Here is a 13,120-nt window from a genome sequence, read left to right as displayed (position 1 = left end):
TATGTGAAACTTGTTTGTTTAAGAGTTTTTTTATTTTTCATTTTCATCAGCTCTCCAAGGTCATGAGGGCCACTATAGTCGAGCTACTTACTGTTACAACTCTAGTTGTAACAACAACCAGTTTGTAAGTTGCGGAGAAACAAGTATTACCAGAGACTTGGTGGGAATTGAACTCAGAACTTCTTGCTTATGAAGAGAGTGCTCTACCACTACACCATATTTATGCAGAAGTTCAGCAATTTACCAAAAGAATATATTAGTCAACTGCAAGCAAAACTTTTCAGTTATGGCAAGTTTTTGCATGCATGCAAATAGCCACTGGATTTCAAAATACTGGTTTGTTTCTGGCTTGTCAATAAAATTAATCAGTCATTTGCAAAACACAAATATATTTGAAACACAATCATTTTAGCCTGAGCTAACTTTGCAGCTACAACCACCACAACACCATCACTAGCAACTACATTATATTAGTCACTGCCTTCTAAATCTACAACAACATCTAGCATCAGTGTATGTTGTGAAGCAACGCCACCAAAGTCTACTCCAAAGTTAACTTGTCTGCAGCCAACCCTCTGTTGTAGCTCCAGCTATTAAAAAAAATTTTAATTTACAATTGCCTAAATTGCTTACAAAAGCTTTGTAACAAATGTTTTGCATCCAAAAAAATAAGTAGACATGCCAAATTTTCAAGGGGAGTGTCTCATCAAAACTAAAACATATGAAAGAAAAAACCAGCAAAGCAAGCTAAAATGAAGTAAACCTTAACTTGATGATGTGCACCAAATAAATCATACATATGATCAAGTAAATAAAAAGTGCTGTAAGACTTGAGTAAAAAGTGCTATAGAAATTTGTGCGAAGTTTCAATAAGTCAAAAGAGTAAATGCTACCATTTTCAAAACCAGTAAATGCTACCAGCAAGTTCGAAATTTAAAGTTTGACTTCATCAAACATTCATACCAAACCAATATGTAAAAAACACCGAATTTCACTGCCTCAAAAAATGCCATAAAGGTGTCAACCTCCAGAATCATTTAACAACTCAACATCATCATAAGAATAAAAAAACTTTGCTGTTGTTGTTGTTTTTTTGAATTTTTAAGTCAATAAAATGTACAAACTAAGTCAATTTGTATATTTTATTGTCCGAAAATGTGTAAATTTAAGTAGAGTAAAATTGGGAAAAAATCGTACACTAATCAAAAAAAGTTAAAAATGTTTTAATTTTTTAAATTCCTAATTTTTTTTTCGTTTTTCACTAGACAGTTAATAAAAAACTATATAAAAGCATATAAATATATATATAAAAAAATCAAAATATCAAAAATATTAAATTTCAAAAAAATTGTGCAATTTTAGGCAACATTCTAATGAAGCCACACATTTAAGAAGACATTGAATTTTATTTAATTTCGACTCTTTTTTAATTAATTTTTTTAACACAGCTTATATTTAAGAAACTAAGTTTGATTTTTACATTTTTTACAACAAAAAAATTCAGTACCAACTACAAATTTCTTTGGTAAACATGTTTTTTGCACAATAATTCTCAATTTTACAGCTCCTTTGTAGCTTTTTCTTCATCTTTTTGTTTGAAAATGCGATTTCATTTTCTTTGGCAATACGCTTTCCGAAAAGTTTTGGCATGTTGCACTGCTTTGATTTCTTAACGAACAATTGGTTTCTGGTTTGAAAAAATTACTTCAACTCCATCTTGATACTGTTTTTGCAACAATAGACACATGTTTGATACCTATCAAAACTCAAAGCTGGTGTAGTTGATAAAGATGGTAGTGCTATGTGGTTGAAGTAGGTCTGCAGCGACTGTTAAAGATGATGAAGCTGTGAGTAAAAAAGATGGTATAGGTGCTGTTATGGTTGTTGAAGATAATAATGGTGGATTAAACATTTGTGTAATTGCTAACGCCTTCGATTTATGTTGTTTTTATTGAGTGCAAATAAGCCAGTGTATTGAAAATTGGCAATTGCATGGAAGTGTGTAAAACATTTACCAATCTTGTACAGCAGTTTGAGTAATGGTGGAAAATTTTATCCAAGTTCTAATATTTTGTGTCTTTGTAATACTTGGTAAGAATTTCTTTGCACACTTGCTTGACATGTAAATAGATACCTCTGTCCAATGGTTGTAGAATATTTGAAAAATGCTCTGGTAGACAAATCAAGATCATACTCTGTTTTTTGCACACCAATACCACTTCCAAAGTCACATAAGTTGTATGCCCATCTAAAACTAAAACATGAATATAGTAGAATTTGAATATTTGGTAACAAATGGACCACCCAGTTAGGACAACATTACCTTTTGGCTTTGTACATCACAAATGATGGTGCAAAATCCCCATCAGTATTGCAGCAATTTTTCACAGTAAAATGAGTTTTTTGATAGTTGCCAGTTAATTTCAATACATTTCTTTCAACAAACTACAGTTGCTTTTCCTTGATCACTCAAAAACTGTTTCATCACAACTCTAAATCCCAAGAAGTTATGCCAACCTGTTGATATTGCTTGAACTGTTCAATCAAAATAACTATCAATTATTTCTTGAGTACAAGAAGCAACCCAGAAGTTATACCAATCTGTTGATATTGCTTGAATTGCACAATCAAAATTACTAAAATTACTGCGTACAAGAAGTGGCTCTGTTACTAAGTTTTACCAATTATTGACAGACTTGCCATTTTTAAATAAGTGCTATTGATCTTTGTGTTTAAGGTAGTCAGTTACAAATTGTAGGAGTTTAATTTGAGTTAAACTATAACCCCAGTCACCAATTGATTGGAACGTAAGCACCATCATTCTTTCTGTTTCATTAGAGAGTACCATTGTTCTACCTGAGCCATGGAAACCTTTGTTTTTGTTGTTTTTGCAATCTTTGAGTGTTGAGACTGAAATGTTATGTTTGAATGCAGCTTTTCTCAGTGATGTATAGTTTTCATTCATATCAGTTAACATGGCTAGTATATCATCTTCCTTGTACGTTTTTATTTTTTTATTTGACACTTTGAATTCAGTGAGTTAAGTTGAGTTTGAGTGAGTGATGATTGTATTGAGAAATAACATAATAGTTCATTTTTAATGAGAGTGTAATGATTGTATTGATAAGTAACATAATAATTCATTTTAATTATACCAGAATTAACTTTATGTTAATTAGGAACTAAAATAAAACTGAACTGATTAATTAATCGAGTGTGCAATTTTATCAGAAAAGAGAGAATTTTTAATTTTTTTTGATTTTTAATTCTTTTTCCAACTTTTTGTTTTACCTAAATAAAAGTTATACTATCAGAATGAAATGAAATTTTCAACAAAAAAGTGCCAAAATTATTTTAATATAAGTTTCAGTTAAAGCACTGTGTTGTTTGGAGCAATAGATAAATAACTGAATCGAAAAGATGATCTGTGTTTGAATCTATGTTTTTTTTTTTATAGCTGTATTCATTTAGTTCTTATTTAATAATTTCAATCAGTGTGCAGAATGGTATGGTGTGCAGTTTGCCCTAATTTTACTTTAATTTTTATATTTTGAAATAATAATTCTAATAATAAATAACTATATTAATAAATACATTAATTGAATAATTTTAATTGTTGCTATTCTCAACTAAAGTTATTTTTCATTTTTAACTTATTCATCGATAAATTTTAAATTTCATTGTATAATCTCTCAGCGTTCAAAAATTATGACCATATAAAATTTAAATCACCCAACAGCGTGCTGCTACATCTACTGACAAATATTCTGACTTGCTATTGAATAATTTTAATAGTTGCTATTCTTAACTAAAGTTTAAATTCATCGGTAAATTTTAAATTTTATAGTATAATCTCTCAGCATTCAAAAATTATGACCATATAAAATTTAAATTACCCTCAATTTGAGGGGGTTACAAATTTTACATGGTCATAACTTTTGAATGTTAAAAGATTATTGTATGAAATTTAAAATTTATCAATAAATATATCTTTAGTTACAAATAGTAAAAGAAATAATTTTTATACATAAAAAAAAAAAATATATATATATATATATATATATATATATATGTGGAAGTTTATAAGGTGCACAGACCCTTGTTTTATATATAAGTTTTTTTTTTTAATTTAAAATACTTTAAGAGTGGCACACAACCCCAAAGTACATTTTTTAAACCCTTTTTTGACAATTTTCAACCTCATGGGCATTACACTTAAACATTATTGAACTTAATTTTTTTTCTATATTTATGCTCAAAATGACAAATATTAAAAAAAATTTAGGGACAAAAAATGTAGACATCGTGTTTTGCAAAGACATATTACCCACTTTAACAAGATTTATCCAAGTAGTAAACCATTTAGTCCAAACAATAAGCTCTTTAAACACCTATCAATTCCATTAACAAGATCCATTAACAAGGATTTAAACTCAAACAGGAACTTGGATAAATAAAAAATATCTTAAGGCTAAACACTTCTACAGAGATGTAATAGATAATAGGGTCTACAAAAAGGTTAAGTACAACTGCATTGTTTGTACTAGCTTGAAAATATGTAAAATTAAATCTTTTAACATTAGGATGGTAAATCAAGGAAGGAGTTAGCTGAACTATCATTGATGGCAGCTACTCAAAAAGAGAGGTCCGTTGCATCATGTAAGATTTATGGCAAAAGCATTGTATTACCTTAAAATGTATTTACTGTCGGAAACCATTCCAAACTTATCAGACGAAAATATAAAAGAAATTCGTGATATGGCTATTTTTGTTGGGATCTTTTAAACTCAGTGATTTCTTAGAGCAGTATGTGAAACTGCTGCTCTGCATCAAGTTAAAAAAAATAATAATAATAAATAAGAAAACAGATTAAAAATAATTAGCTAATTGTTTGATTAATGAATTAATCTAATTTTGTTTAAATATTGTGTAGGACATAAAAATGGTGTGGCAGATGAAGGGGCTCATGGATATAAATCTTTGTGGAGCTACTTCACCAATAAAATTATTTGACAAGCATAATTTTGATTCGGCCTTAGTTGTGATGCTTAGCAGATGAACATTATCCAAGCAGATAAGATATTTCCAAAGGATTGTACAGTACACTTCCCACAAAACCAATATTATGTCTACTTGAACTATGGTCAATAAAAAGATTCTTTACTCTAAAGATTTTGCACAAGATCAGCCTCCATTTAGTTATCATCACATGTGCTCTATTAACTGAGCAATTTTGACACATCTTTGATAAGATTAGACATGGAAAGAGTGAGCTGCAGTGGCTTAAGATCCCTTCACAGTGCTGAAGGTTTAATGATTTTTATCTCGAGTTTGAAATTAACATTAAACCTTTTTATATGTTCAATGACACATCAGAGGGTCATTAAACTAGTTAAAGAACTGAAGAAAATCAACCAAAGAGAAAAAGAGATTTTTTCTTGCTTAACCATGTTACCGAACAAAAGAAGTAAGCATACGGCAAAAAAAAACAGATTTAACATGAAACGCAACTCATAGTGTTTTAAAACAATAGTTTGTTAATAATTTAATAAAAGTCTAATACTGCATTTATTTTATTTTTCTCACTCGTCCTCCTGCAACTTGAAAGAAAGGTATATTAATAGGGGAGTGCTAATTTACCTTACTTTAGATTCTTCACTAAGTTTGATATCTAAAATAATATAACATATTAGCATATTTATAACTTAATTAAAGTAGATTTTGTAATAAAGAAGACCATAGAAATAGAGAAACAACTTTTTTTGTCTACTTTGTTACTTTTTCCACAACTTTTTCAGTGTTAAGAAAAAAAAAGTCAAAAAGGGTACTAAAAAGTTATTTTAGCGCTGTATGCCAACCTTTCATTTTTTACAATGCGTTTATGCACCTAGTCTAAAAGAGAAAGAGCATCATTAGAAGATCCGCTCCAGATATGGCAACAGTATTCCATACAAGGCCAGATTTGAGATTTATAGAGATAGAGAATAGAATCCAGAGTAAAAGTGTCGAGCTTAATAAAGAGATGCAACCTTAGTGGATGCTAATTTTGCAATGGATTTGATATATGGTTTCCAAGAAAGATTGGAAGTAAGAGTTAATCCAAGAAGATAAAGAGTGGATGACTCATTGAGTGCATCACCATTCATAAATATAGGAAGATCTAAATTATTGCAATAACAATTGGCTGAAAAAAATTGAGTTTTATCTGTATTGAAGTTCACCAGCCACTGTGAGCTCATGCTGTAGCAAAAGTGAGATCCTTTTTAAGCTCAAATGCCCTCTCCAAGCAATCAGAGAGTGTTGGCTTTTATCACGACAAGATTAAATGGTAGTATCATCAGCAAACAAAGCCACCTTTATTGATGAAAAGTTTTTAGCAAGCAATTCAACTTTATCTTTAGGTGAGGTGAAAAGTCTGAACCATACAAGAGAGGTAGAATTAAAGATTTGCCCTTATTATTAATACTATTAAAGATTCTCCAGATTATTTTAAAATAAAATTTACCTTATTTTTTGATGTTTAATTTAAATGCATCTAGTCAGCATGTCGCATCTGCATGTAAGAATTTTTACTGGTCTTATTTCTATGACAGTTTAACCATCTGAGATCCATTGTTGGAGTTCTTTTAGTAAAAATACGGTACAATTTATCTGTGCTTTATTTTTAATGTTTTGGGAAAGAGCATCCAGACAGATGATTCTTAGATAAAAGTATTATAAGTGAACATGTGGTCCATTAGTTTATTTAACTTTAATGTAAGTTTTTTTTTTCTTTTGCTTTAGTTCTTATTATGCAACACTTTCCACTTTCTCTCAAAGAGTTTTGATTCTATAATAATTTGATTTCTCTCCAATACAAACTGGTTGTTAAAACATTTGGTTTTGTTTACATTTGAAACAGTTTACATTTGACTTTGCTCATAAAGCAATAACTAGTGAAATTAGATAACTGGCAAAATCTCTATTGGAAAGCTTGTTTTAATTTTGATTGTTTGTTATGTATTTTTTATGTTATGTATGTTTGTTATGTATGTTTGTTATGTTCTTTTAACAAAATAATAACACTATGCGCTCCTGTATTCTTGGTGTAATGCATATTTTTTATTGTTAACAAAAAATATACATTACACCAAATTGTTAACAAAACTGCATGTAGCAAAAGCTTTGAAAATAAAACCACATGTTGTGAAACCAAGGTTATGCGCAGAATTCAATAAAGCCAGTAAAAAAATTTAGAGATAATATGAAAGCCAAAACAAAAGTACATAAAAATTAAAAAATAAAATTTTTAATTCTTTATTTTTATGTATTTTTGTGCTTAATACTAACAACTAATATTTACATCTTTTAATTAAAAATAGTTGTTATTAGTTGTTAGCATTAAATATGTCAAAATCATTAACTATCACTATACAGGCTATAAGTCTTCGTTACAATTAAAAAACATCAAAGTTTCAAGCAATGAATCAGACGTACAAGCTCTATGAAGGTGTAATTTCACTATGACAAAAGATATGCTTGACAGGAACTGAAATGCTTGTCAAATATATATTTCTAGTTTTTGAATATTGTTTCATTGTGTTTTTTTTAGCGAAAACTATTTTTGATTAAATTCTAGTGATTTGTTTGTTTAAGATAGTTTGTCAAAACTATTTTGTTTGTAAATCATGATTTTTATTTTTAATTTGAAAAAAAGCTGTTTTTTTTAGTAAAGAGCTTTTAAATCTGAGGTGTAACACAATTTTTAGCAGATGTCAAAATGAGCAAATTTTTGATATTTAAGTGACCAAACTATCAAAGAAGCATAATTAAATTGTATAGTTTAATTATGTAAGCAATATTGTTTATTGGTTCAAAGTTGAATTTTAAAAATAAAATTATAAAAAAAAAAACTCTATTAAAAATGCAGTAATAACAACTTTTTTAAATAGATTTAGATAAGTTGAATAAAAACTGTATAAATAAATAAATTCTTGAAATATTTTAACTAATAAAAATCGTTCAAACAAATCATTTAGCCTAATATATGGATGTATTAATACCTTTTAACCTACCATGTGATTGATTGGTGCTGGCCAATTTTCCATTTAGAATGGAAAAAAAAATATTAATGCTAATGTGTAAACATAATTTGTGTAGTGATTAAGTAATAAACATCTCCTCAGAGTCGCGTCTATTATTACTGGCGTTTCGATGAGGATCAGCACTAATAACTGGTTTATCCCGTCAGACAAATGTTACTGCCACTTATGCTTTACCCTGCGACTCAAATAACTATTCAAAAATAGTTAAATAACTAGTCAATTTAAACCGTGACTTAAAACACAAAATTAAATTCTAAAGCTTTCAAGCAAACAAAAATAACTCTTGTAAACAAAATCAACTATAATACAATTTTTAAAATGCAAACACGAAAGAAAGTTTTGAAATTATTAAGAAAAGATAGAAGGACGAGGCCGAAATGTTTAAGGCCAAGGCCAAAATGTTCAAAGCCAAGGTCAACAGCTTCAAGAACACAACCAAGGCCATTATTTTTAGCCTTAATGCAAAGCCAAGACTAAGGCTAAGGACTAACAACTCTGCTCTATGCATCTTCATAGATTTACCTAAAACTTTTGATACTATAAATCATTAAATTAAAAAAAAAATTTCAATCTATTTATAATGCACATATACGTGTGTACTATAATCTGTAAAAAAAACTGTAATCTTTTTGGGAAACATAAAAGAAAAATGGGCAAATTTAAGAGGAAATTCTCCTAACCTTTGACAACAAAACTACACTCTTTAGACAGTAAACATTTATTAATAAAGCAATTTACAAAAAAAATACAAAGCTCTGGGGTGAATAAAAAACTATTTACCAAGTTAATATGTAAATCAAATAGTTTTTATATGGATTTGGATGAAATATCAAATTAAAAATGAGTTGGCTTACTTGTTATCTTGATAAAATTTTATTAACCGTACAGCTGTTTTGTATTAAATTACATATTCATGTTTTTAATTGGATATATAACATTATTAGTTACATTTAGCTATGCTATTTATGCAATCAATTGTGAATCATGACAAGTAGAGGCCATTAGCGTCTAAGGCCCTAAGCCTAAGAGTCTGAAGGTCCTAAATGAAGACCCTAAGTGGCTTTCTGTTTATCTAATAAATTTAATTTACAAAATGTAACGCAAATATTATCAAAAACTGTTTAAAAAATTACATAACATGATCAGCCCATTTTACATTTTTAAATTAAGTAAAGAGCTTGAGAAGCAAGTAGTTAGCAAAAGCAATTACTCAGACCTTACTGAAACAGAAGAGGAATTGGTATTAAGGTTTGAGACTTGGAAAGATGGATTTAAAGCAAAAGGGTTTAAGATAAACATGAATAAAACATAAGTTATGCACTGTAAAGTCAAGAATAAGCAAGCATAAAGTACTGGGAAGTGGCCATCTTGGAGTTGGGGCTAACTCTATTGTTTGTAAAGATGTTTGAAGAGATGTTTTCAAAAGATTGTAGGAAAACGTACTTTTGGTGAGTATAGAGAAGAAGTGAAATAAAAGATTGAAATAAGAAGTGGAAAAAATATAGAGTTTATTAGTAAGTTTTTTTATCTTGGAGGTACAATAGGATCAGCTGGTGGAGTAGAAGAAACATCTAGGGTAAAAGTTAGGCCTGCTTGGGCCAAGTTCCAAAAGTTCTCCACTTTTAACAGCAAGAGGTACTTCATTAATAATTATAGGAAAGTTCTACTGCACATATGCCCAGAGTGTTATGATGTATGGCAGTGAAACATGGACAATGAAGGTTTATGATATTCAGCTTTTGAAATGAACAGAAAAGATGATGATTAAATGGGTATGCGGTGATACTTTAAAAGATAATAAAAGCTTTGGAAAAAAAGGAAAGTTTAGGAAAGAGATTAGACATTGCTATTAAAGACAACTAAAAATTAGATAAGCGTTTTTACTAAATTATTATTGCTCTGTTCTGAATATATATTATATATATATATATATATATATATATATATATATATATATATATATATATATATATATATATATATATATATATATATATATATATATATATATATATATATATATATATATATATATATTTATATATATATATATATATATATATATATATTTAAAAACTTTAAAAAGTATTCTACACAATAGAGTGCTCAATGTTCTTAAAAGAACAGAGCAATTATATATTAGTAGAAAATCACTTAACTAAATTTTTTTTCCATTTGACACTGTGTTTCATCAACAAAGATTCATCAGAAATCCTTTTTTCTGATGAATCTTTGTTGATGAAACACAGTGTCAAATGAAAAAAAATTTAGTTAAGTGATTTTCTACTAATATATATATATATATATATATATATATATATATATATATATATATATATATATATATATACATATATATATATATATATATATATATATATATATATATATATATATATATATATATATATATATATATATATATATATATATATATATATATATATATATATATATATATATATATATAATATATATTCAAACTGAACAAAAATATTTACAATAATTATCAATTAAAAAATCATTTAAATTACAAACCACATGGCATCAAAGAATATTCTAGCATTTTACATAATATAATCACACTCCTCCTTGACCGTTAAGGGTCATACAAATAGTAATCAATATACATTTTAGGCATGCATCACTATCAATCACTTCATTTCAAGGGAATGTCTGTTTCTTAAAAACAATTCTTGGCCTAAATGTGCACTTTGCTTGACTTGAAAACATATTTACTTTGATTTCACTGTTTTTCACGATCTTTTCACCATTGTTGCCCACATCTATTTCCACATCAGGAAAAAGACATAACTGCTGAGTTTCATATCAAGATCTGATATGTTTCATATGAAGCGGAATCCTATCCACTTCTACAATTTGTTGCAAAACGTCTTTGGTTACAAATGACTTCCACTTAATATGGCACCAAACTTTATTGCCAGTTTTAAATTTTTGTTTATGATAACTATATCTAATTTTTCCATTGCTCTTATGCCAATTATGTGGACAGCAACATTGTACCAATATACTGCTTGAAGGTTTGGTAGTTTTTCAAAAACAATAAAATTTTAAACAGTTTCCTTGAATAAAATTAGTGGTTTTTACTTAAAGTGTACTTGGTTTTTTTACTTTAAAGACAGAGATATACCGTTTATTTATGAATTTAAATAAATTTACCGTTTTTTACCACAAACAGTAAATTTAAAGCCTTTACTATATGAATACATACTCTGTATACAAGGGTATAGCAACATTTTTTATAACCACAATATATAAAAATTATGCATAAAGTTTTTTTTTTTTTTTTTTTCTTAAACAAAGTTAAATCAAGAAAATACTGTTACAAATTTCTTTAAATTTTTGGCGCATGATTTATGTAAGATGACCAGAGACTCTGGTCATAAATCATATGTAAGATCATATGTAAGATAATAAATCATATGTAAGATCATATGTAAGATCATATGTAAGATAATAAATCCTATGTAAGATCATATGTAAGACATAAATCATATGTAAGATCTTATATAAGATGACCAGAGACTCTGGTTATCTTACATATGATCATGCATGATCTTGTGTAAGATTTCAAATACAATAAAGCGATTAACTGATTTGTATCCAATGTATCCAAACTTGAATTTGTATCCAATGTATCCAAACTTGAATTTAAATTTTAAAAAATTACTTACTGAATAATAGAAAATATAAAAAATCAAACTGATTTTTAAATAATTAAACACCAAACAAGCTCTTACAATAGTTTAAAGAAGCTTTTTTTTACTTCGTCACTTCGTCTTATTTTTAATATTATATTATCAATCTTATTTTACTTTGTCACTTCGTCTAAAATGGTAATCGTCGCGTAAACAATTTTTTGCTGTTTCAGCAAATACGATTGAAGTTCCACGAAAAAAATAATTCTTGGAAATAAATTTTTTCGGCGAAAAGAATACTTCGGTATAAAAATATTTTTTTTAAACTTATACTTTCTTTTTAACACCCGTAAATAAAATTGCAGATAAAAGTAAATCCTATTAAAACATTCATGAGTTAAATTAAATTAAGGAACTAAAGTTTTACTGTCAAAACAGCTTCCTAAATTTATTAATTTAAGACGTAGACGATATACTTTTCACCACTAACAAACAAATCGTTTTTGGTCATCAATGGAAAATTTTTAATAATTAAAAATTTTAAAATGTAATAAATATATACTTTTTTTAAAACTCATTTTTCCATAACTGTAAACTTTTTCTTAGGAAAATGAATGTATATAGTTTTATATTTGGCAGACTTTCTTATTAAACCAATGATATATATTTCATAATTGTAATATATATCAATGTTATTATATCATTATATCTAATTAATATTAAGACGCTATTCTTTAGGTCCATAAACATGAAAAATTACCCTATTATTTGCAAGACTACATGCTTCCTCAGTCAATGTTTGTACACTAGCCGCGCTTATTCCTATTTAAGTCAGCGGATTCAGTACGCTTGGTTTTTTCTATTCCTATATATCACAATTTAGCTAACCCGAGCTTGCGGACGCGAAGGATGCTTGACTTTAGAAAAGGTATTTGACAAGCAAACCTACCAGTCATTCATTAAAACAAATTATAAGCTGCAATTTAATGTAACCGAAAAACTAAATGTCTATCAGTTAGAAAATGTAGAGAAAGCTATCTCAGTACCATGGGCTAATGTCCGTAATGGAAACACGGCACCTAAAAGGTCATTTTTTTCTGTCATCAGTATTACCTAATATCTATCATGTCTATAGTGGTATTTATTTTTTTCTGTTATATAGTTGGGTGTGTCTTAGTTACTGCGTTAACTCACCCGTAATTTATTATATATGCATGTTTGTGTTCTGGCTGAATATCTGAGGCGGTATTCACTCACCCGTAAGTTGCTATTTGCATGTTTGTATTTTATTTGAACCTCTGGCGCAATTTTCATTCAACCATGATTTTCTATACGTATGTTTGTGTTCTGTCTAACCCTCTAGATCTGTGATTGCTC

The 13,120-nt window shown here is 28.0% G+C and overlaps 1 protein-coding gene across 8 annotated transcripts in view; it reads right to left on the bottom strand.

Annotated features, from left to right (window-relative positions):
* The window catches only part of LOC105846402 (uncharacterized), a 39,480-nt gene extending 26,842 nt beyond the window's left edge, over window positions 1–12,638 (bottom strand). For 3 of the 8 annotated variants that reach the window (XM_065793277.1, XM_065793274.1, XM_065793279.1), the window contains exon 1: window positions 11,846–11,974. The gene's annotated coding sequence lies outside the window, so the exon portion shown is untranslated. Of the gene's footprint in view, window positions 1–11,845; window positions 11,998–12,503 lie in introns of those variants that run through there. The other 5 variants (XM_065793276.1, XM_065793278.1, XM_065793275.1 and 2 more) reach the window with 4 other exon arrangements.
* Window positions 12,639–13,120: the final 482 nt, after the last annotated feature.

This window comes from Hydra vulgaris, chromosome 03 (genome assembly GCF_038396675.1).
Source record: "Hydra vulgaris chromosome 03, alternate assembly HydraT2T_AEP".
Taxonomy (NCBI): domain Eukaryota; kingdom Metazoa; phylum Cnidaria; class Hydrozoa; order Anthoathecata; family Hydridae; genus Hydra; species Hydra vulgaris.
Note: the sequence above shows the minus strand (reverse complement) of the source record. Positions and strands in the feature narration are given on the sequence as shown.